The sequence below is a fragment of the Giraffa tippelskirchi genome, chromosome 4 (assembly GCF_054371585.1).
Source record: "Giraffa tippelskirchi isolate mGirTip1 chromosome 4, T2T-mGirTip1v1.2.pri, whole genome shotgun sequence".
NCBI classification, from domain to species: Eukaryota; Metazoa; Chordata; class Mammalia; order Artiodactyla; family Giraffidae; genus Giraffa; species Giraffa tippelskirchi.
This window is the reverse complement of record NC_137278.1, coordinates 186045460-186069411: the sequence shown is the minus strand read 5'-3', so window position 1 is coordinate 186069411 and position 23952 is coordinate 186045460. Positions and strand designations below refer to the sequence as shown.

Below are 23952 nucleotides of genomic sequence, written 5' to 3'. Positions count from 1 at the left end.
AAAGGCAATGCCAAGGAATGCTTAAACTACTGCACAACTATCTCATAAGCTAGTAAAGTAATGCTCAAAATTCTCCAAGCCAAGCTTCAATAATACATGAACCGTGAACTTCCAGACATTCAAGCTGGTTTTAGAAAAGACAGAGGAACCAGAGATCAAATTGCCAACATCTGCTGGATCATCCAAAAAGCAAGAGAGTACCAGAAAAAACATCTATTTCTGCTTTATTGACTATACCAAAGCCTTTGACTGTGTGGATCACAATAAACTGTGGAAAATTCTGAAAGAAATGGGAATACCAAACAACCTGACCTGCTTCTTGAGAAACCTGTATGCAGGTCCAGAAGCAACAGTTAGAACTGGACATGGAACAACAGACTGGTTCCAAATAGGAAAAGGAATACGTCAAGGCTATATATTGTCACCCTGCTTATTTAACTTATATGCAGAGTACATCATGAGAAATGCTCGGCTGGAGGAACACAAGCTGGAATCAAGATTGCCGGGAGAAATATCGATAACCTCAGATATGCAGATGACACCACCCTTATGGCAGAAAGTGAAGAAGAACTAAAGAGTCTCTTGATGAAAGTGAAAGAGGAGAGTAAAAAAGTTGTCTTAAAGCTCAACATTCAGAAAACTAAGATCATGGCATCCAGTCCCATCACTTCAAGGCAAACAGATGGGGAAACAGTGGAAACAATGGCAGACTTTATTTTTTGGGGCTCCAAAATCACTGCTGATGGTGACTGCAACCATGAAATTAAAAGACGCTTATTCCTTGGAAGGAAAGTTATGACCAACCTAGACAGCATTATTAAAAAGCAGAGACATTACTTTGCCAACAAAGGTCCATCTAGTCAAGGCTATGGTTTTTCCAGTAGTCATGTATGGATGTGAGAGTTGGACTATAAAGAAAGCTGAGTGCCGAAGAATTGATGCTTTTGAACTGTGGTGTTGGAGAAGACTCTTGAGAGTCCCTTGGACTGCAAGGAGATACAACCAGTCCATCCTAAAGGAGATCAGTCCTGAAAATTCATTGTAAGGACTGATGTTGAAGCTGAAACTCCAATAGTTTGGCCACCTGATGCAAAGAACTGACTCATTTGAAAAGACCCTGATGCTGGGAAAGAATGAATGCAGGAAGAGAAGAGGACGACAGAAAATGAGATGGTTGGAAGGCATCACTGACTCAATGGACATGAGTTTGGGTAAACTCCGAGAGTTGGTGATGGACAGGGAGGCCTGGCATGCTGCAGTCCATGGGGTCACAAAGAGTCAGACACGACTGAGTGACTGAACTGAACTACAACTTTGGGCTATGCTGATTTAGAAGTCTTAGTTCCCAAGGAAGGATTGCTTCCGTCCAGGGACACAGCCATAGCTCCCCTGAACAGGAAGTTGTGACAACTGCCTGGATACCATAGGCTCCTTATTCTACTGAAATAAAAGGCAAAGGAGGATGTTTACCACACTGGTTGGGGTGGTCGATTCTGACTATTAAGGAGGAAATGGATTTCTCCTACTACTATGTAGGCAAGGAGGAGTATGTTTGGGACCTGGAAAATTCTCTCTAGTGCCATTTAGCATCACACATGCTGTGGTAAAAGTTCCAGGTCCACAATAACCCTATACAAGCAAGACTGTTGACATCAGAGACCACTAGGGATTAATGCATTGGATCATGGAGAAACATGAGCAGTTCAGGTTCTCTCTAAGGCAAAGAGAATATGAAATGAGGAGCAGAAGAGGGAACTTTTAAATATCAGCTTCCCAGTTGCTATAGTGCTTAAGAATCTGCCTTGCAACGCAGAGAATGCCGGTTGGATACCTGGTTAGGGAGCTAGGATCCCACATGCTGTGGAAGAACTAATCTCACATGCCAAAACTAAAGAGCTAGTGTTCTACAACAAAAGATCCCACATGCCACAACTAAAACCCAATGCAGCCAAATAAATAAATAAGTATTTTTTTTAAAGTAAAGACCAGCTTCACCACGTTACTAGTAGCAGAAACTAGAACTGTAATGGTTGTAAATATTTCTTCCTTACTTTCATATGAATATATTCAAATAAATATGAACAAAGATTTTCCTCCCTCATTAATGTACTAGCTAATTCAAAGCACTGACAATGACTTGCGTCTGTATCAGGATTTAATGACAGTCTGTCAAATGGGAAGTATGACGTAGCTAGAAGAGGAATTAACATTCCCAAAAGATGGATAAAATAGTATATGAGACTTTTCTCTTTTGAGGGCAGCATTAGCTTGTTTCTGTTTGTACAAAGGATAGTTTCATCACATACTACAAAAGCATGATTCTTCTACGCGTCTAAAATAAAATTATTTTATTTGAAGTTAAATATGTATGCAGAATGCTACATTGAAAAAGGAATTTGCTATTGTTCAGTCGCTCAGTCATGTCCAACACTTTGCAATCCCATGGACTGCAGCACGCCAGGCTTCCTTGTCCTTCACCATCTCCTGGAACTTGCTCAAACTCATGTCTGTTGAGTCAGTAATGCTATCCAACCATCTCGTCCTCTGTCATCCCCTTTTCCTTCTGCCTTCAGTCTTTCCCAGCATCAGGGTCTTTTCTAATTAGTCAGCTCTTCGCATCAGGTGGCCAAAGTATTGGAGCTTCAGCTTCAGCATCAGTCCTTCCAATGAATATTCAGGGTTGATTTTCTTTAGGATTGACTGGTTAGATCTCCTGGCAGTCTAAGGAACTCTCACGAGTCTTCTCTTAACACCACAGTTCAAAACATCAATTCTTCAGCACTCAGACTTTTTTATGGTCCAACTCTCACATTCATACATGACTAATGGCAAAACCATAGCTTTGACTATATGGACCTTTGTGGGCAAAGACTATGCTAAACCATGTTTTGTCTATTAGTTTATTTATCTCCTGTCTATGCCTTGAAACTAAGTACGGTCTGGATTGGAGTTGACCAAGAGGGAAATTTGTAAGAAGTTCAGTAGGCAGAAGTGAATCAGGGGCCATTACTTTCAACAAGTGATGGGGGTGAAACACAGTGACAGAGAGACATGGAGACGTACAGAGAGGTCTAGATTTCTCTGGTCTTCCTGGCTCCTGACCTGCCCACTGATGGGGGTCCCAAGCCAACCACCAAATGCTTGACTGCAATTCCCAGTGAGGCAGCAGCTTCCACGCCCTTCTCTATGAACACCCCTTCCAGTAATGCAATTCCATTCCAGTAACCGGAGGTGGCTCAGACGGTAAAGAATCTGCCTTCAATGTGGGAGACCAGAGTTCGATCCCTGGGTTGGGAAGATCCCCTGGAGGAGGGCATGGCAACCCACTCTAGTATTCTTGCCTGGAGAATCCCCATGGACAAAGGAGCCTGGTGGGCTACAGTCTATGGGGTCATAAAGAGTCAGACATAACTGAACGACTAAGCACAACCTGACACACAGCTTTTAGGATTCTCCTACAAACTCCAACTTGCACATTTTCACCAAAGCTCAATGTCTGAGGTTCCAAACTGTTTGGTCTCAGAACTTTGTTCTTTTATACTCTTAAAAACAAATGAAGACCCCCAAAGAGTTTTACTATCCATGAGTTATATATCTATAAATATTAAAAAAAAGAGGCATTTTTATTAATAAAACACAAAACACACACACACACACACATTCCATGTCAATATGATCTCAAGTCACATAACCTCTGAAATTCCCTACCATACCCTCACAAGAGACTTGAAAGAGGAAAAGGAAAATATATCTCAGCAGCATTATGAAGATATTTTGATCTGGTAGACTTCCTGAGTCTTCCCACGTGGTACTAGTGGTAAGGAATCCACCTGTCAACACAGGAGACAGATGCAGGTTCAATTCCTGGGTCAAGAAGATCCCCTAGAGGAAGACATGGCAACCCACTCCAGTATTCTGGCCTAGAGAATCCCATGGAGAGAGGAGCCTGGCAGGCTACAGTCCATAGGGTCACAAAGAGTCAGACACAACTGAAGCGACTGAGCACGCATGCACAGACTTCTTGAAAGGTGTCTTTGAGACCCCTGAGAAGGTCTTGGGATTGCCAGCATGTGCCCAGACAGCACTCTGAGAACCCCCATTATGCGCCATTGTGATTAGTGACTTCCTGATCCTCTGATTCTCTTCAGGTCTTCACTCCTCTCCCTGACTCACATTTGTGTAAGCTCCAACTTATACAGAAAACTTTTTCTTCCCTTAATACTTTAACTAATTTGCTAGGGCTGCCTTAACAAAATATCACAGATGGGGTGACTTAAATAGAATTTATTTTCTCCCAGTTTTGGAGGCTGGAAATCCAAGATCAAGACACTCGTAGTAGGATTTCCCTGGTGGTTCAGTGGTTACGAAGCCATCTGCCAATGCAGGGCACACAGGCTCAACCCCTGGTCCTGGAAGATGCCACACACAGCAGAGCAACTAAGCCTGTGCCCCACAACTACTGAGCCCACACTCTAGAGCCCGTGCTCTGCAACAAGAGAAGCCACCACAGTGAGAAGCCCCTGCTCCACAACTAGAGAGTAGCACCGCCTCGCCACAACTAGAGAAAGCTGTGCACAGCAACAAAGTCCCAGAACAGCCAAAACAAAAAAACAAAGATGCCAGCAGGGCACATTTCTTCTGAGCCTTCTCTCCTCGGCCTGTAAATGGCCACCCTTTTGCTGCCTCTCTGTGTACGCACGTCTCTGAGGTTTTCCCTGTATGTCCGAATTTTCTCTTTTTTTAAGAACACCAGGCATATTGGATTCATTCAATGGGATTCATAACCCACCATAACACCTTCAGATGTGAGAGTTGGACCATAAGGAAGGCTGAGTGCTGAAGAATTGATGTTTTCAAACTGTGGTGCTGGAGAAGACTCTTGAAAGTCCCTGCGACAGCAAGGAGATCAAACCAGTCAAACCTAAAGGAAGTCAAGCCTGAATATTTGTTGGAAGGACTAATGCTGAAGTTGAAATTCCAACACTTTGGTCACCTGATGCAGACCTGACTCATTGGAAAAGACCCTGAAGCTGGGAAAGGTTGAAGGCAAGACAAAATGGGAGCAGCAGAGGATGCGATAGTTAAACAGCATTACTGAACCAATGGACATGAGTTTGAGCAAACTCTGGGAGATAGTAAAGGACACAGAAGCCTGGCATGCTGCAGTCTGTGGGATCAAAAAGAGTTAGACATGACTTAGTGACTGAAAAACAACCAGCTCTTTAAAAACGCATCTCTAAATACAGTCACATTCTGAGGTACTGGGGGTTCAAGCTTCAACATATGAATCTGGGGGCAACACAATTTAGGCCATAACACCACTTTTGGTCACTCTGTTTTCCCAGCAACATTCTGATTGATATACTCTTAAAATCTTTGGCCACAGAACCTATTTCATGTGAACAGCTTCATAGTTTAGCCAGATAGGATGAATGTTACAAGTCAGGACTGGTGGCCCATTGTAAACATGCTTTATCATAAAGAGGTCTTTTATATATAAATAATCTCCAGACATAATAAAAAAAGGAAGAGTAACTAGAAACTAACTTAGAACTCATTTTCTTCTCTCCTCAGACTAATTTCTCTTCAAAATTCAAAAGGTGAAATGATATGGAAAACTATGATCAAATATCAGCCCTGCAGCTTATAAAAAATACTTTGTTTGTGTTATCAAATTGTGGATTATTGTTTCTCTGCATATCAGTTTACACCAGTGAACCAAAGGTTAATTCTCTCTGTCTGTAAATTAAATGGATTTGTAATTAGAGCCTTTGTTTAATTTGCTTTAAAGATCATTCCTGTTTATGTGTGGACTAAAATTCCATTTTTAAATGTAATTGCTTCTAAGTCCCAGGGGAGGCTAATGTAGATTCAGACCAATACATTTTAATAGAAGAATTATGATTAAGGATTAACAAGGTAAAATTTTATAAAGAAGAAAGAAAAGAGAAAGTGTAGTAGCTCAGTCGTGCCCGACTTTGCAACTCCATGGACTGTAGCCCACCAGGCTCCTCTGTCCATGGAATTCTCCAGACAAGAATACTGGAGTGGGTAGCCATTCCCTTCTTCAGGGGATATTCCCAACTCAGGATCAAACCCAGGTCTCCTGCATTGCAGGCAGATTCTTGACTCTCCGAGCCATCAGGGAGTGCAACTTTGTGGCTTTTTGCTGGGTAGTTTCTGATTACCTGTTGCTGAGAAGTTAACCTTCAGAAGTCCTAGGACACAGCTTCTTCAGCCACATTCATTGTGGACAGTGTCTGGAATACAAACTATCTATAAGTCTGTCTTTTCTCAGGCAGAACTCAGAAAGAAAGAAGAAAATAATTACAATCCAAGCAGTTTCGATTTTTTCATCTCTGAATTCAGTTCAGTTCAGCCGCTCAGTCGTGTCCGACTCTTTGCGACCCCATGAATTGCAGCATGCCAGGCCTCTCTGTCCATCACCAACTCCCGGAGTCTACCCAAACCCATGTCCATCGAATTGGTGATGCCATCCAACCATCTCATCCTCTGTCATCCCCTTCTCCTCCTGCCCCCAATCCTACCAAGCATTAGGGTCTTTTCCAATGAGTCAACTCTTCGCATGAGGTGGCCAAAGTATTGGAGTTTCAGCTTCAACATCAGTCCTTCCAATGAACACCCAGGATTGATCTCCTTTAGGATGGATTGATTGGAACTCCTTGCAGTCCAAGGGACTCTAAAGAGTCTTCTCCAACACCACAGTTCAAAAGCATCAACTCTGCGGCGCTCAGCTTTCTTTACCGACCAACTCTCACATCCATACATGACCACTGGAAAAACCACAGCCTTGACTAGACAGACTTTTGTTGGCAAAGTAATGTCTCTGCTTTTAAATATGCTATCTAGGTTGGCCATAACCTTCCTTCCAAGGAGTAAGCGTCTTTTAATTTCATGGCTGCAATCACCATCAGAAGTGATTTTGGAGCCCAAAAAAATAAAGTCTGACACTGTTTCCACTGTTTCCCCATCTATTTCCCATGAAGTGATGGGACCAGATGCCATGATCTTAGTTTTCTGAACGTTGAGCTTTAAGCCAACTTTTTTCACTCTCCTCTTTCACTTTCATCAAGAGACTCTTTAGTTCTTCTTCACTTTCTGCCATAAGGGTGGTGTCATTTGCATATCTGAAGTTATTGATATTTCTCCCGGCAATCTTGATTCCAGCTTGTGTTTCTTTTTTTTTTTTTTTTCAGCTTGTGTTTCTTCCAGCCCAGCGTTTCTCATGATGTACTCCGCATATAAGTTAAATAAGCAGGGTAACAATATACAGCCTTGACGTACTCTTGGATGCCTTCAAAAAGTCATCTGCAAAGGTTAGAAGGGACTGAGATAGATTCCAGGATATTTCAATTACACTGTAGTGTGTGGCTCAGCCATGTCCTGAAGCCAAACTCTTGATCCAAACTTTTCACATCACAAATTTTGCCCTAAGCTGGTTCCCAGGCCAGGCAACTGTACATAGTAACCACTTATGAAGTCATTACATGTCACTGGACAGGAATGAGGTGAGGAAATTTGTTTTTATCTTGACTCTTCTCAAAGCCAACTGGTTATAGACAGAAAGAATAAACTCAGAAGGTGGGAGGTTAGAGAAGGTTAGACATTCGTAACAGCCTGCTAACCCTGCCTCCCTTCCAAGGAGACTACGTCTGATTGACCTCAGGGTTTTTTAGGTTTGGGTTTTTTTTGTTTTTTTTTTTTTGCTAAGAGGGGAATGTGAGTTTCAAGCCAAAACTGACTTTCTGGGGATTATTTTAGAAAAGCTGAGAACTGCGACAACTGGTTCTCTTTCTGTATCCTCCTCTCACATCTTATTCAGTTACTTCTCAAAATAAAAGTTAAAGGAATAGTCACAGAATCGTAATTTTAAAAATCACTACATTATTACAACCATCCAATCTCTTCTGCTGCCCTCCCCACAGCATGAAGAGATTAAGCTAGGCTAAGAACTGGACATGGGACAACAGACTGGTTCCAAATAGGAAAAGGAGTACGTCAAGGCTGTATATTGTCACCCTGCTTATTTAACTTCTATGCAGAGTACATCATGAGAAACGCTGGGCTGGAAGAAACACAAGCTGGAATCAAGATTGCCGGGAGAAATATCAGTAACCTCAGATATGGAGATGACACCACCCTTCTGGCAGAAAGTGAAGAAGAACTAAAGAGCCTCTTGATGAAAGTGAAAGAGGAGAGTGAAAAAGTTGGCTTAAAGCTCAACGTTCAGAAAACTAAGATCATGGCATCTGGTCCCATCACTTCATGGGAAATAGATGGGGAAACAGTGGAAACAGTGTCAGACTTTATTTTTCTGGGCTCCAAAATCACTGCTGATGGTGATTGCAGCCATGAAATTAAAAGACGCTTACTCCTTGGAAGGAAGGTTATGGCCAACCTAGATAGCATATTTAAAAGCAGAGACATTACTTTGCCAACAAAAGTCTGTCTAGTCAAGGCTGTGGTTTTTCCAGTGGTCATGTATGGATGTGAGAGTTGGACAGTGAAGAAAGCTGAGCGCCGCAGAGTTGATGCTTTTGAACTGTGGTGTTGGAGAAGACTCTGGAGAGTCCCTTGGACTGTAAGGAGATCCAATCAATCCATCCTAAAAGAGATCAATCCTGGGTGTTCATTGGAAGGACTGATGTTGAAGCTGAAACTCCAATACTTTGGCCACCTCATGCGAAGAGTTGACTCATTGGAAAAGACCCTAATGCTGGGTAGGATTGGGGGCAGGAGGAGAAGGGGACGACAGAGGATGAGATGGTTGGATGGCATCACCAACTCGATGGACATGGGTTTGGGTAGACTCTGGGAGTTGGTGATGGACAGAGAGGCCTGGCGTGCTGCGATTCATGGGGTCGCAAAGAGTCGGACATGACTGAGTGACTGAACTGAACTGAAGTAGTTCTCTAAAAACCATGTGCTACAGATTCAATGTTTGGGCACTCCCCCAAAATTCACATGTCATAAGCCTAATCCCTAAAATGATGACATTAGGAGAGGGTGTAGCCCCTGTAAAGGGATTAGTGCCCTTGTAAGAGAAACTCCTGAGAACTTCCTTGCTCTTTCCACCATGTGACAACACAGTGAGAAGTAGGCAGTCTGTAACCAGGAAGGGGATTCTCACCAGAACCCTACCATGCTGACACCCTGATCTTGGATTTTCAGCATCTGGAATTATGAGAAATAAATTTCTGCTGTTCATAAGCCACCCAGGCTGTGGTATTTGGTGGTGGTGGTGGTTGTTCAGTCACTGAGTTTTGTCTGACTCTTTGCTACTCCATGGACTGTGGCACACCAGGTTCCTCTGTTTATGGGGTTCTCCAGGTTAAGAATACTGGAGTGGGTTGCCATTTCCTTCTTCAGAGGATCTTCCCGACCTAGGGATCAAACCCACATCTCCTGAAATGGCAGGCAGATTTCTTGCGCCACCAGGGAAGCCCTGAGATTTTATTATAGCAGGTGAAATGGACTAAGACAGCATATGATCATTCTTACCTGAGCTTAAAACATGTTAAAGATTCTGCTTAAAGACTTATACCACAGTAATAAGCACAAAACTGAGATTTTGGGCTTCCCAGTTGGCTCAGTGGGTAAAGAATCTGCCTACAACATAGGAGACCTGGGTTTGATCCTTGGGTTGGGAAGATCCCCTGGAGGAGAGGATGGCAACTCACTCCAGCTTTCTGCCTGGAGAATCCCATGAACAGAGAGGCCTGGTGGGCTATAGTCAATAGGATTGCAAAGAGTCAGACACGAATGAAGTGACTCAGCATGCACTCAAACTGAGATTTCAATTTCAAAACTACTTTATTAAAATACAGCTATATGACTAGATATGTGTTAAGTGTTAATGGAGGGTACAATGAGAAATATACAACATGGTCCTTCCTGTCAAAGAGCAGAGAACGTACTTAGAAAAACAAGATTACATTAAGCTTCCGCTAAACCTTGGGCTATTTTATATAAGCTTGTGCTCTTCATCTGGCACCTTTACAACATGGAGTATATCAAAGTACAATTATGATGGGACTGGATCTCCAATTCATGAGTGTGTGTGTGCATGTGTTTGAGCTATGGAATTTCTCAGATCTACATATATACAGTGACCTCATGGCCAAACTGTGAGGGTACAGAATTCAAAGGATTTAGCAGTTGGCAAATGTCAGTTGCAGAGATGGGGGAAAGAGCCTGCATGTACAGAGGCAAACATGAAGAGGAGAGAGAGATGCCCTCAGAAACTTAATTATGCTGGACCCCCTATCTGGATAATTCAGGGGGAAATGAGAAAACCATTTCTGCAATTTTGTCCATTTTAGAGAGATTAGCAACATAATTATCTTGACTCCCCTCTTCCCCCAGTGGGTGGAGACACAGCTGGGTTTTATGTAGAGGGCAAGCAAATTTTGATCTAAATGAAGGGTGAATTGCATCAGGGTTGCAAAAATGAGACTCTACGCTCTGCCTCTGCTCTTCTTGTAATCTGTGTTGTGAAAGACCTTTTTCTCTGAGCTGGGATATAATTAAAGCTTATCAAATTATCCCACTCATTTCCCTCTACACAACTGCTCTCTGTATTGTGTTTCTGACTAATCTGCCCAGGTGTCTTTAAAATTTTCTCAAGAATAACTTTTGGACAATTCTTAAGGAGAGCCATATCTTTTGCAACCAAAGCTTCATTTCTGGTTGTACACAGCTTTCCCCTTCACATGCGTGATTCTGCCATAATCTAAAGGGTTTACTTTCCTTGTTAATTCATTCATTCAGTCATACTTGTTGAATAAATTGTTTCAGAAATATGGGGTGAGTGAGAGGGTAAATTTCTCCCCTTAGTTCTGGAACCAACATGCATCTATCAACTGGGTCTATCACAGAGAACTAGCATCAAGGAAACAAGAAAACCTTAGAAATGTACTTCTGCAAAATGTCTTATTATAATATACTAGTTGCACATAGTTGAAGGAGGTGTTCTACAAAGATGATTCTGGAGACTCACTTTATAATAGCAACATGATTTGAATTTTTTTATTTTGTTTTTTAAATATTTTTAATTCATTAACTTTTTGGTAGCACTGGGTCTTTGTTGCTACATGTGGGCTTTCTCTAGTTGCAGCAAATGGCAGCTACTCTCTAGTTGCAATGTATGGGCTTCTCATTGTGGTGGCTTCTCTTGTTGCAGAACACAGGCTCTAAAGTGTGGGTTCAGCAGTTGTGGTGCACAGGCTTAGTTGCTTCACTGCGCATGGGATCTTCCCAGACCAAGGATCGAACCCAAGTTCCCTGCGTTGGCAGGCGGATTCTTATCCACTGTGCCATCAAGAAAGTCTATGGCTTGGATTTTGAGTCACCTTTACTCATGCAGTTTCCTTACATGGCAAAATGCTGTAGACATGTACACATCAATCTAAATGAATTTGTAGTTTGAGCCTTACATCTAATTTTCCTGGTGATGTGAATATTTGTTTCTAAACCATCTCCAACATATGCATGGATTTCCAGAAATAAGCATTCCTCAAAACTGTACACATGATCATTCCAAGAACAAAAGCAAGAATTACCGATAATCTGCTATACCATAATTTTTATATAATTGACTAACCTTAATTCTTTGTTGTTTGTCAATATCTTTTCCTCATACACTTCTCCCATTTGTGTCTTGTGCTTTATAAAAGTTCTTGCTGTGATTTCTGGGTGTGTTCAAAGCAGAGAGGTTTCCTCTGTACTTATCAGTGTTTATGATATCTTTGAGTTAACATAATCTGTCAATCTGGCATATTTTACAAACACTTAAAATTCATTGAAAATTTGAAGGAGAAAATTCACTGTGTCTCTAATTCTAACTGCGGCATATTTTCTAGCTAATTTAACCAGAAGGCTTCAAGATATTTTTAAAAAATTAATCGCCCTCAAGGTCAGAATCAGCAACTTTCCATCTAGACATAATAGTAAAAGTTAAAACTCTGCAACTCAAGAAGCTATGCTTTGTATTATAACACATCAGAGTAAAAACTTAAAAAGCTAATAAAATATGCTCATATTTTTACAATCTTAAAAAATTTTATAAATATTTGCATTTATCTTTATTTCCATGTATACTAAGGACAAAAATATCAACTGTACTTTATGATAAAATGCTAGTTTAAAAAAACTAGGGACACTAAAATGTTAATAATCGTTATCTCAGAGATTACGCGAATTGATCATTTTTGGGGGGATATTTTTAAATTTTCTACATGAACACACATTACTTTGAAAATAAGTTTTAGAGCATTCCAAGTAACCAAACATCTGTCTTCCTATTTAAAGGACCAAATTAATTTCACATTTTTCATATCCTTAAATTCATTTCATCAGGAATTTTAGAGAAATATAATTTTCCTCTCAATGGTCAACAGAGCAATATTTTGCCTAGCAAATCAATAATTCATGGAAATTACCAATATGAGCTGGAGAGAATAAATGTTGAAACAGATTAATAGAAATTATTAACTTAGTAATCACTGTGGATATACACTAAAATCTAAATATGTTACAGATTTAAGGATTTATCTTCTTTAACTTCTTTTTATTAAAGATAAATTTTTTGTAAATCTAAGATATTCCTCCACTTGGAATAGATTACATAAGTGACCCTAAGCTGCACTTTAAAATAGACATGAAAATCACCTGTACCCTGAAATATATATAATTATTAGTTATTATTTTAGAAAATGGTGTGATTTAACGTAAGTGCAATGAATACTCAGGAAACTGGTGATGGAGAAAACTAAAAAGTCACTTGTCATTATTACTAAAATTCATTTGCACAGTGTTTTATTTTAATGCATTTGTCAAGACCCATGCTATAATAGTAAAATTTTCCCAAAAGCAGCTGAACTAAAAACCTCAACTCATACAACACAATCCTGACAAGAAGAAAAGAAAACAATACAATTAGTCAATAGGTTTTTAGTACCTGTTTCATGCCCACCTGAAGTCTGCTCAACAAGAGAAAAATGTCTATGACAAGGACTCTGTCTTAAGAAAGCTTATAGCTCGTTTAAGAGATACAACAGACCTCATTTTACATGCACACCCATGGTGGATTCATGTCAATGTATGGCAAAACAAATACAATATTGTAAAGTTAAATAAATAAATAAATAAATAAATAAATAAAAAATTCAGAACAGTTAGGCAGGAAGTTTTGTGCTTTGATTATAAGAACAATAGATATTCAGAGAAAAGGGAAAGCAGGGGCAGGCTGAATGGCAGTCATAATAGGTTTTTTGAAGGAGAGAGAATTCAGGAAGGTCTAAGAAGGATTGATACGGTCTGATTAGAAGATGAGAGACATTATTTCAGAAGACAGAAGTTGACGGAATAAAGACAAGAAAGCCATTAATTTACATTTGATGGGGGAAATGAGAGGCACAAGGAAGAGAGGAACGAGAACACCTGATGGGCAGAAGCACCAAGAGTGAAGCACAGTAAGGTGAAGATAAGAGGACGGGAACTATAAGCCTGTCAGCACTCCGCCGGGCACACACAACCATGTGCCCTGAGTCTGGCCCATCTTCAGGCAAGGCTCCCCAGAGTCCCCTAGAGGAATTTATCATCAATTCAGGATATCAAATATCAGGCTTGGTATGAAGTGAACATGAGTGTATGGCTTGGATCCTGTGCTTGACACAAGGCTTCATGTCCAGACACTCCTCCAAAGGATTATTTTGTTTTAAATTTGGCTCCACCGGGATACTGTTCTGTTCCTCGGCTCTCCTTGTTCTTCTTTGGGCTCTAATTCATGAGTCTCAGGCTCGTTAAGTAGAATAACCCTTCTGGCTCTATCTCTGCTGTGGGAATTGAAGCTGACCTTCCTCATAGTTATATTCTACAAAAGTCAGATAATTCATAATTTGAAAATCTATGAATAGATAATGCGATACATAAATGCTATCTATGTCTTTTTCAACCAGTAGTAGGAACTTTGGTATTCGAGGCTTATGCAAATTTACTGAGTTAAAACTGTGTAATTTATGAGAGGAAACTTGAATCTAATCTTTTCTGCTCAGGAATTTGCAATGAATGAAGGGGAAATCATTGGAATGAATATGGATTTGTTTGGAACAACGGAAACTCGTATGTGGAAATGATCTATAGGGCATTCAATTCAGCTTCCTGCCAATGCTGAATTGCTTCCTACCATAAAAGCTCAGAGGTTAAGTTCAGACTATTTTAAACTATGATTCAGCTGCTACCAAAACATCAAGGAGAGTTTGTATGCGTCCTGGGCGATATAGTTTAATATGAAGTAGTGGCCTGATTCAGACAACAATATGGTATTGTATATTTGAAAGTTGCTAAAAGACTATATCTTTAAAGTTCTTATCATAAGCAAAAATAAAAATTCTAACAATATGTGGTGATATGTTAACTATATGAGGTGATATAAGTTATTGTGGTGACCCTTTCACAATATACACATGTATCAAATTCTTATATTATACACCTTAGAAGTCAGATGATATTATGTGTCAAATACACCTCAATAAAGCTGGAAAAAATAAACTTATGGCCTTCTTCTGGAAACTGTACTACTGATCCATATCTGAACATATTTTCTGCTTGCAACTATGTAAAGTCCCTGATTAGTCTGGTTAGTGAATCAATATTTTAGGATTATAGCCTGTCCCTGGGGAATATATTAAAAAGACAAGGTTTACTATTATATGTCTTAGCCTTGGTCCAATAAATTCAGATAACACAAAACCTATCCCAGGACCAATACTTTGCTTTCACATCAACGCAAGCCACAGACGACTAAGCATATTGGAGACAATTTCCCTGCCCTTTCTCTGGCTTCTATAAAGATAACCCCAGCTGATTCAGCAGCTATAGGGCTTCCCGCGTGGCTCAGATGGTAAAGAATCTGCCTGCAGTGTGGGAGGACTGAGTTCAATTCCTGGATTGGGAAGATCCCTTGGAGAAGGGAATGGCTACCCTCCGAAGTATTCTTGCCTGGAGAATCCCATGGACAGAAGAGCCTGCTGGGCTACAGTCCAAAGAGTTGGACACAAGTGTGAGACTTTCACACACACACACACACACACACACACATGACACTAGTACATATTAGGCCATTAATAAGTTTATAAGATTGAATGTATATTGGCTGTATATTGTCACCCTGCTTATTTAACTTATATGCAGAGTACATCATGAGAAATGCTGGGCTGGATGGAGGATAAGCTAGAATCAAGATTGCTGGGAGAAATATCAATAACCTCAGATATGCAGATGACACCACCATTATGGCAGAAAGTGAAGAAGAACTAAAGAGCCTCTTGAGGAAAGTGAAAGAGGAGAGTGAAAAAGTTGGCTTAAAGCTCTACATTCAGAAAACTAAGATCATGGCATCTGATCCCATCACTTCAAGGCAAATAGATAGGGAACAATGGAAACAGTGACAGACTTAATTTGGGGGGGCTCCAAAATCACTGCAAATGGTGACTGCAGCCATGAAATTAAAAGACACTTGCTCCTTGGAAGGAAAGTTATGACCAACCTAGACAGCTTATTAAAAAGCAGAGACATTACTTTGCCAACAAAGGTCCATCTAGTCGAAGCTATGGTTTTTCCAGTAGTCATGTATGGATGTGAGTTGGACTATAAGAAAGCTGGGCGCCGAAGAATTGATGCTTGTGAACTGTGGTGTTGGAGAAGACTCTCGAGAGTCCCTTGGACTGCAAGGAGATCCAACCAGTCCCTCCTAAAGGAAATTAGTCCTGAATATTCATTGGAAGGACTGACGTTGAAGCTGAAACTCCAATACTTTCACCACCCGATGTGAAGAACTGACTCATTTGAAAAGACCCTGATGCTGGGAAAGATTGAAGGCAGGAAGAGAAGGGGACAACAGAGGATGAGACGGTTGGATGGCATCACTGACTCAATGGACATGAGTTTGAGTAAGCTCTGGGAGTTGGTGATGGACAGGGAGGCCTGGCATGCTGCGGTCCATGGGGTCACAAAGAGTCGGACTCGACTGAGCAACTGTACTGATTGAACTGAAGGCTGAGTGAGGAGCATGCAGTGTGTGCCATTCTATACCTGAAGTTTCTGTTTAACACAGATAGAGCACCCATGTTCGAAATGCTTTGGTTTTGATCTCAGATCACTGGCATTCCTGAGATTAAAATCTTGGAATCACCAAAAGACTTATCAAAAGAGAGAAATAAAGTACATGTGTTTAAAGTCTATGGATCATTTGAGAAATATGAAGTTTCAGGGAAAATGGAGACTACGGGCACCCAGACCCATCGTGGCACAGAGGGACAGTCCACCCCACTCAATCTGTTTTCATGCCATCCACACTCATTCAGATGGAAAGGGAATCTTTGAAAGACCAAGGAAAGAGACAAAGACACTGTAAGTTTTTTTTGTTTGTTTTCTTTCAAACTGAAGAGTGTGTGGATATTAGTAAGACAAGATGTTATTTTATCTCTCTTAGATGTTCCACTCTAAACAATCTAGGACAGCTAATTCACTGTTAAAGAAGATTGTGTCAGTCAGTATGAGCCAGGTTATGCTTCAGTAAAAATCCACCCCAAAATCTCACTGTCTGCTGATTCAGATGATAAAGAAACTGCCTGCCAATGCAGGAGATGCAAGAGATGTGGGTTCGATTCGTGGGTGGGGAAGATCCCCTGGAGAAGGGAATGGCAATCCACCCCAGTATTCTTGCCTGGAGAATCTCATGGACAAAGGAGCCTGGCAGGCTACAGTCCATGGGGTCACAAAGAGTCAGACATGACTGAGCAACTAATACACTAAAATCACAGTGACTAAACACAGCACAAATCTGTTTCTCACTCCCTCTTTCATGGCCAGTGTGAATTGACATTGGAATTCTGCTCATTCTAATCACTCAAGGATGAGATGAAAGGGAGATCCATCTTGATACAGGTTTCCTTGGTGATCCACAGAATGATGTGGGGCAACAAAAATTATCATGCACCAGCTGGTAAAGTTACCCCTGGAAGTGACACACATCACTTTAGCTCACATTTCATTAGTCAAAACAAGTCATGGCCATGCCTAACTACAAAATCAAGATAGTGTAATCCTACCACCTGCCAGTATTGAGATGAAACAACTCTAATGACTACCAAGCAAGCATAAGAATTGACAGCAAATATTCCAGTCCAAAACAAAAGTGATCATGACCTTGGTTTTTCTGTGCGCCAGCAGCACTGGGACTTGTGTAGAACAGAAGAGAACAGGGAGAAAGAATCTGCAATAATTTTAACTCAGAAGTGGCAACTCAACAGGAAAAGCAAAGAAGTAAAATGGTTGCTCACCCTCACTCGCCTCATCTGGGAAACATATGTTTATGACCAACTACTGTAAAATTGTTTCCTCTCTAGAAATACACTGCATGAGCATACACATAACAGAAGAGTTAAACTAATATAGTGCCATTAGTGATTATCATTATTCAAAAAGAATAAGGGGAAGAAATGGCAAATGTTTTTAGTAGAGATCTGAAGTAGCTTTAAGATGTAGAAAACACTGAGGATCTATAAAAACACTGAAGGTAAGGCAACCTAGTAAAGAAAGAATTTAGAAGAGAAAGTGGGTCTCACTAAGAATCCTACTTCCTTCAATGACAATGAGGCAAGATATTTTACCTATATTTAACCATATCACACCTCCCTTCCATTTTCTTTCCATGTTACCAAGCAGGTAGCCAGATCCTTTAGATCAGCAGGCCTTAACCTTTTGGGCACCAGGGGACCAGTTTTGTGGAAGACAATTTTTCCATGGATGGGGGAAATGCAAGCGATGGGGAGCAGTTATAAACACAGATGAAACTTCACTCGCTCGCCCACTGCTCACCTCCTGCTGTATGGCCCAGCTCCTAACCAGTCACAGATCAATACCAGTCCATGGCCCAAGGACTGGGGACACCTACTTTAGATTGCTGAATTCAAGTGTTTTGTTGTGCAGACAGCAAAGGAGTGACTTCATTGAAGATATCACATCAGGGTCTTAAGAGGACAAGGGATAGGCTGGCTCTACAGCAGTGACTGGAGAAGGCATCTAAACTCAGGCCACTGCTATGCAGTCACTCAAGGACACTGAGCCCTAAGTCAAAAGTAATGATTTTCACGTCCCCAGGTTTGAAACAAAAGTAGCACAGTTGTTCGTCTTGGAAGGATCGTGGACACCAGGCATCACAGGGGTTATCAGCGAGACTGGAGGAGCTTCCCTGACATTCTGGTGAAGCCATAAATGCCCCGGAGTTGTGTACAATCTGGTGGAGTAGAGGGCAGACAACACTAAAGATCAAATGTGCCACCAGTCCCGACAGGATGGGAGCTCAAAGGCAGATCTGAGTTGATGTAAGGGTAAAAGAGAATGTTACTGGTGGTACAGTGAGTAAGAATCTACCTGCCAATGCAGGGGATATGGGTTTGATCCCTAGGCCAGGAAGATTCCACATGCCAAGGGGCAACTAAGCCCATGTGCCACAACTACTGAGCCCGAGTGCTGCAACTACTGAAGCCCAAGTGCCCAGAGCCTGTGGTACACAAGAGAAGCCACCTCAATGAGAAACCCATGCACTGCAACGAACAGTAGCCCCTGCTTGCTGCAACTAGAGAAAGCCCCCATGCTGCAATGAAGACACAGCACAGCCAAAAATAAATAAAAACAGTTTTTAGAAAAGGGGGAAAGAAATGGGTCCATTCTTATACAGTAGAGCATATAGATGAAAACCTGTACTCTAAAAGGACAGATTATGACCTGGACCAGATTTATGAAGCCATCAGCAAATGAGAGCTCATTCGACTCCTCCCCATATAGTTTTGCCTAACTTGAGATTTTTTTTTTTTAATGGTGAACAGGGACTTCTCATAGATATTATGATGTTAGTTCTGATCTTAGCATAAGTGTCTAAAAAAATACCTAAAGCCTGAGGGCTACCTAACTCCAAAGCTGCCAGGGGTTCTATCCAAATCACTCAGTTCAGTTCAGTTCAGTCGCTCAGTCATGTCCGACTCTTTGGGACCCCATGAAGTGCAGCACGCCAGGCCTCTCTGTCCACCACCAACTCCCAGAGTCTACCCAAACCCATGTCCATCGAGTTGGTGATGCCATCCAACCATCTCATCCTCTGTCGTCCCCTTCTCCTCCTGCCCCCAATCCTACCCAGCATTAGGGTCTTTTCCAATGAGTCAACTCTTCGCATGAGGTGGCCAAAGTATTGGAGTTTCAGCTTCAACATCAGTCCTTCCAATGAACACCCAGGATTGATCTCCTTTAGGATGGATTGATTGGATCTCCTTGCAGTCTAAGGGACTCTCAAGAGTCTTCTCCAAAACCACAGTTCAAAAGCATCAATTCTGCCACGCTCAGCTTTCTTCACCGTCCAACTCTCACATCCATACATGACCACTGGAAAAACCATAGCCTTTACTAGACGGACCTTTGTTGGCAAAGTAATGTCTCTGCTTTTAAATATGCTATCTAGGTTGGCCATAAACTTCCTTCCAAGGAGTAAGCGTCTTTTAATTTCATGGCTGCAATCACCATCAGAAGTGATCTTGGAGCCCAAAAAAACAAAGTCTGACACTGTTTCCACTGTTTCCCCATCTATTTCCCATGGAGTGATGGGACCAGATGCCATGATCTTAGTTTTCTGAACGTTGAGCTTTAAGCCAACTTTTTCACTCTCCTCTTTCACTTTCATCAAGAGGCTCTTTAGTTCTTCTTCACTTTCTGCCATAAGGGTGGTGTCATTTGCGTATCTGAGGTTATTGATATTTCTCCCGGCAATCTTGATTCCAGCTTGTGTTTCTTCCAGCCCAGCGTTTCTCATGATGTACTCTGCATATAAGTTAAATAAGCAGGGTGACAATATACAGCCTTGACGTACTCCTTTTCCTATTTGGAACCAGTCTGTTGTTCCATGTCCAGTTCTAACTGTTGCTTCCTGACCTGCATACAGGTTTCTCAAGAGACAGGTCAGGTGGTCTGGTATTCCCATCTCTTTCAGAATTTTCCACAGTTTACTGTGATCCACACAGTCAAAGGCTTTGGCATAGTCAACAAAGCAGAAATAGTTGTTTTTCTGGTACTCTCTTGCTTTTTCGATGATCCAAATCACTAGAGAGCCCAGAAAACAGGGATCACCATCTCAGGGAGAACAAAGACAGGAAAGCAAACAGTTGAATAACAAAGGATGCCCTGGGTTGGACCTTGGAATCAGTATGTGACCTACCACATTTTCTCTAGGAGTTTAACATTCATGTTACCTTTTTAATAAAGATTTTATTTTGCCTATGGACTGGTCATCTCAGAAATTCTTAGTAATTTGTTGTTGTTGTTGTTGCTGTTTAGTCACTAAGTTGTGTCCGACTCTCTTGCAACCTCACGGACTGTAGCTCGCCAGGCTCCTCTGTCCATGGGACTTCCCAGGCAAGAATACTGGAGTGGGTTGCCATTTCCTTCTCCAGGGGATCTTCCCCATCAGGGACCAAACCCACATGTCCTGCATTGGCAGGCAGTTTCTTTACAACTGAGCCACCAGGGAAGCCCTCTTAGTAACTATCAAAGGCTAAATATTATTCCTGAAAGCCAGAGCTCCATGTTGTCTTTACAAACTGTCTGTGGTCAAAATCATTTCTTTCAAATCCTATGCAATGGAAATACAATGACGTAACCCATCTACTTTGAGTTGGTTAAAGATTTACAGATGTGAAGCAAATGTTACAAGGGGGAAAAGCAGTTTAAATTTAGAGACAGAGAGAGGCCTGAGTTTTGAATTGTCAATCTGTGAAGCTTTTCATTAGAAGTTTTAGAATGCTTTCATCACTAATTAACAAATAATGATATGTCAGACAAGTAAATTTAATACCAAGATAACTAACAGACACACATACCAAAAGCTATTTAACACTAACTTCATCTCATTTGAGCACCACTATTTCAGTGTTTTGTTCAATGAAAACTGACACTTGGTGTATTAGATCAATTATCAAATAGAAAATAGCATGCAAAATAATTATAGCCAAGCCCTCACAGTCAGGTCCCCAGCCTTCCTTCTGCAACTTCATTCTTCCCAAAACAAATCATTTCCTCCAGCTCTATTCTCTGAACATCTTGCAAATCCTCATTGCCTCCCTTATGCTTTTGCTCATGCAATTTCTCCTGGAATTGTCCCTCTTCATTCGTAATTGCTTTGAGGACAGAAACCAACTCTTAGTCAGCCCTGTACCTCCTCGAGGCTCTAATGTGGCATCTGCATATAAAAAAGGATATGGTAAATGCTCACTCATTCAAACTGAATTTTGACTGCTGACTTCAGCCATTATTACAGTGATCTTCACATCATAGGGCAAATATGAGTTTACCAACCTATACTGCTACTCTTTCTTAATCTGACAATAAAACTCAGATTTTGCAGAAAAAAAAAAAAGGAAAGTCAAGTAGGCAGGTAAGACAATAAAAAACTGGACTATAAAAGTCAGTTCTATGGAAGAACAATTTTCTTACTGTCCTTAATAAGTGCACGGGTACAAAATACAGATGTTAAAGAAACATTCCTATTTAGTTAATAGTGCATGATGGATCTCATCAGAGCCAGTCTTCATTCTTTTCAGGACTCTGTAGACAGTTTTTTTTTTAGTTTCTGTCTTAGAAGGTTTGGGCCGCTTTGAGAATGCCTACCCCACCCCACCTCACCCTTTTTTTTTTTTTTTTGGATTTCACAGACCTCCAAGGCATACTAGAAGAGTCAATCAGTTCTGCTCAGAATGAAAGGGCTTCAGTAATTAGGTGAACCATTTCACTTATTTGAAGGCATTCCTTAAATGTGTGAAATAGTTTCAATAAGCTAATGTTTATGCAAAGATTAACAGGGGCATTAAGCTCTTATGTTAGTAATGGTAAAGGAAAATTTAAGTATTTCATGTATAGTTCCCTCAGTCTTAGTGTTTTTAAAAGATGTAAACGCTTTATGCTTAAATAATAATGATGTTCATAATGATGATTAAATGTCTCCTGTGTGCCAACCCCTGCAATAAGCACTTACCTACCCCACCTAATTCAATTTAAAACTCATTAACACTAACAGATATTCATAGCCTCTTGTCACAGATGGGAACACAGAAGCACTGAGAGGCTATATAACTTAGCTAGGGCCACAGAGTTCACTAGCAGAACTGAAATTGTACCCCAAATAAATTCTGTAATTCCCACTCTTCATTAGATTATGTTATATCTCAAGTTAACTAAACACCCTACCAATTAGTTGGCACCTGCGATGATAACAGAGTTTGCAAAGAGTTGACCAATTTACTACTTAAGATCCCATCAACCGTAGTTTTGACCGAAGGTAAGAAAGCAAATGGGAAGTTCAGGCAAAATTTTCTACAACTGGAAAATTGGAGAATGGAGAGCCATCGTTCTGCCAGGTTGTACTGGCACAGCTGGGTATGGAGGGAGCTCTTGCCAGACTGCTGGAACCAGACAATCCAAGCTGAGACTGGAAGAACAGTTGTATGAGAGAAAAAGCCGTAGGTCACAAAATCTCACTGTCCACTGCTCAACTGCGTGCGTGTAGTTGCCTCCTTCACATCATATCCAAAAGGCTTTGCTCTGCTTTCCAGTTCTGTGCTGATTTGAGCCCAGACTACACAGGGAAAAAAAAAGCTGAGAGTTGACGATTAACCAGCTATTCTGTAGTGGGTAAACATCCAACCATCCATGTTTAGCAGTGATCTGAAAACATATTAATAAATAAGATCCCTACTGTATTTTCAGATGGCCCAAACTGAACGAGAGAGCTAATATAATTAAGATACTGTACTGTGATGTAAAATTATGTTAACAAATCAGAACACTAGGAAAAAACAGCAAACTTTAACAGAGTTAATTATAAAGTTGTGTATTTGAGTTCAAAACTTGCAGAAGTTGGAAAGAGAGTGAGGAAGGCGTAGATAAACTTTCTATGTGAAAAAGCACTGCAAGGAAGGTAGGCTGCAGCCCATAATACGCCAGAATGAGCCAACAGACTTAAGTAAATGAGGACTAGCCCAGAGTCTGTATCAAAGGAGGTAATGGAGATGGAAAGTTGTGTTCAGTTTACATGCCACTATTTAAAATCAAGTCTATCCAGGACTCCCCTGGCAGCTCAGTGGTAAAGAATCTGCCTGCCAATATGGGGGACACAGGTTTGATCCCTGGTCCAAATGTTGTGGCGCAACTAAGCCCGAGCACCATGACTACTGAGCCAGTGCTCTGTGCTCTGTAATAAGGGAAGCCACCTCAACGAGAAGCCAGCACACCGTAACTAGAGAGTAGCCCTGTTCACAACTAGAGAGAAGCCCACACAACAATGAAGACCCAGCAGAACCAAAAATAATATATGCGTGAGTGCTAAGTCACTTCAGTCATGTCCAATTCTGTGCAACCCTGTGGGCTGTAGCCCACCAGGCTCCTCTGTCCATGCGATTTTCCAGCCAAGAATACTGGAGTAGGTTGCCATTTCCTTCTCCAGGGGATCTTCCTGACCCAAGGATTGAACCCATGTCTTTTATGTCTAAAATTATTTTTTTAAAGTCTATCTGGAATACAGTAACCAGTACATGAAGGCTTTGAAGATCTGTGCACATAAGGTAAAGCTAGAGAAACAGGAAATTTAGTCTGAAGAGGAAAACACTAGAGGTAAATTTGCTAGCACTCTTCATGGTATAATGGAAAGTACACGGTCTAGAGACCAAGTCAGAATTCTATCCTAGCCCTAACACTCTGAGAACCAGGGCAACCATTTCATCTCAACCTCCCAGGATCCTCAGCTCATATGGTCTGCTTATTCTTAAATTATCTAGGCTCAATAGTCAGGTACCAAAAACAGAATAAAAGCAAGCTTTTGATCTTAGAGAG

At 41.1% G+C, this 23952-nt stretch overlaps 1 protein-coding gene across 10 annotated transcripts in view; it reads right to left on the bottom strand.

Annotated features, from left to right (window-relative positions):
- Positions 1-23952, bottom strand: part of PLCZ1 (phospholipase C zeta 1) — a 347938-nt gene that overhangs the window by 200240 nt on the left and 123746 nt on the right. The window lies entirely within an intron of this gene.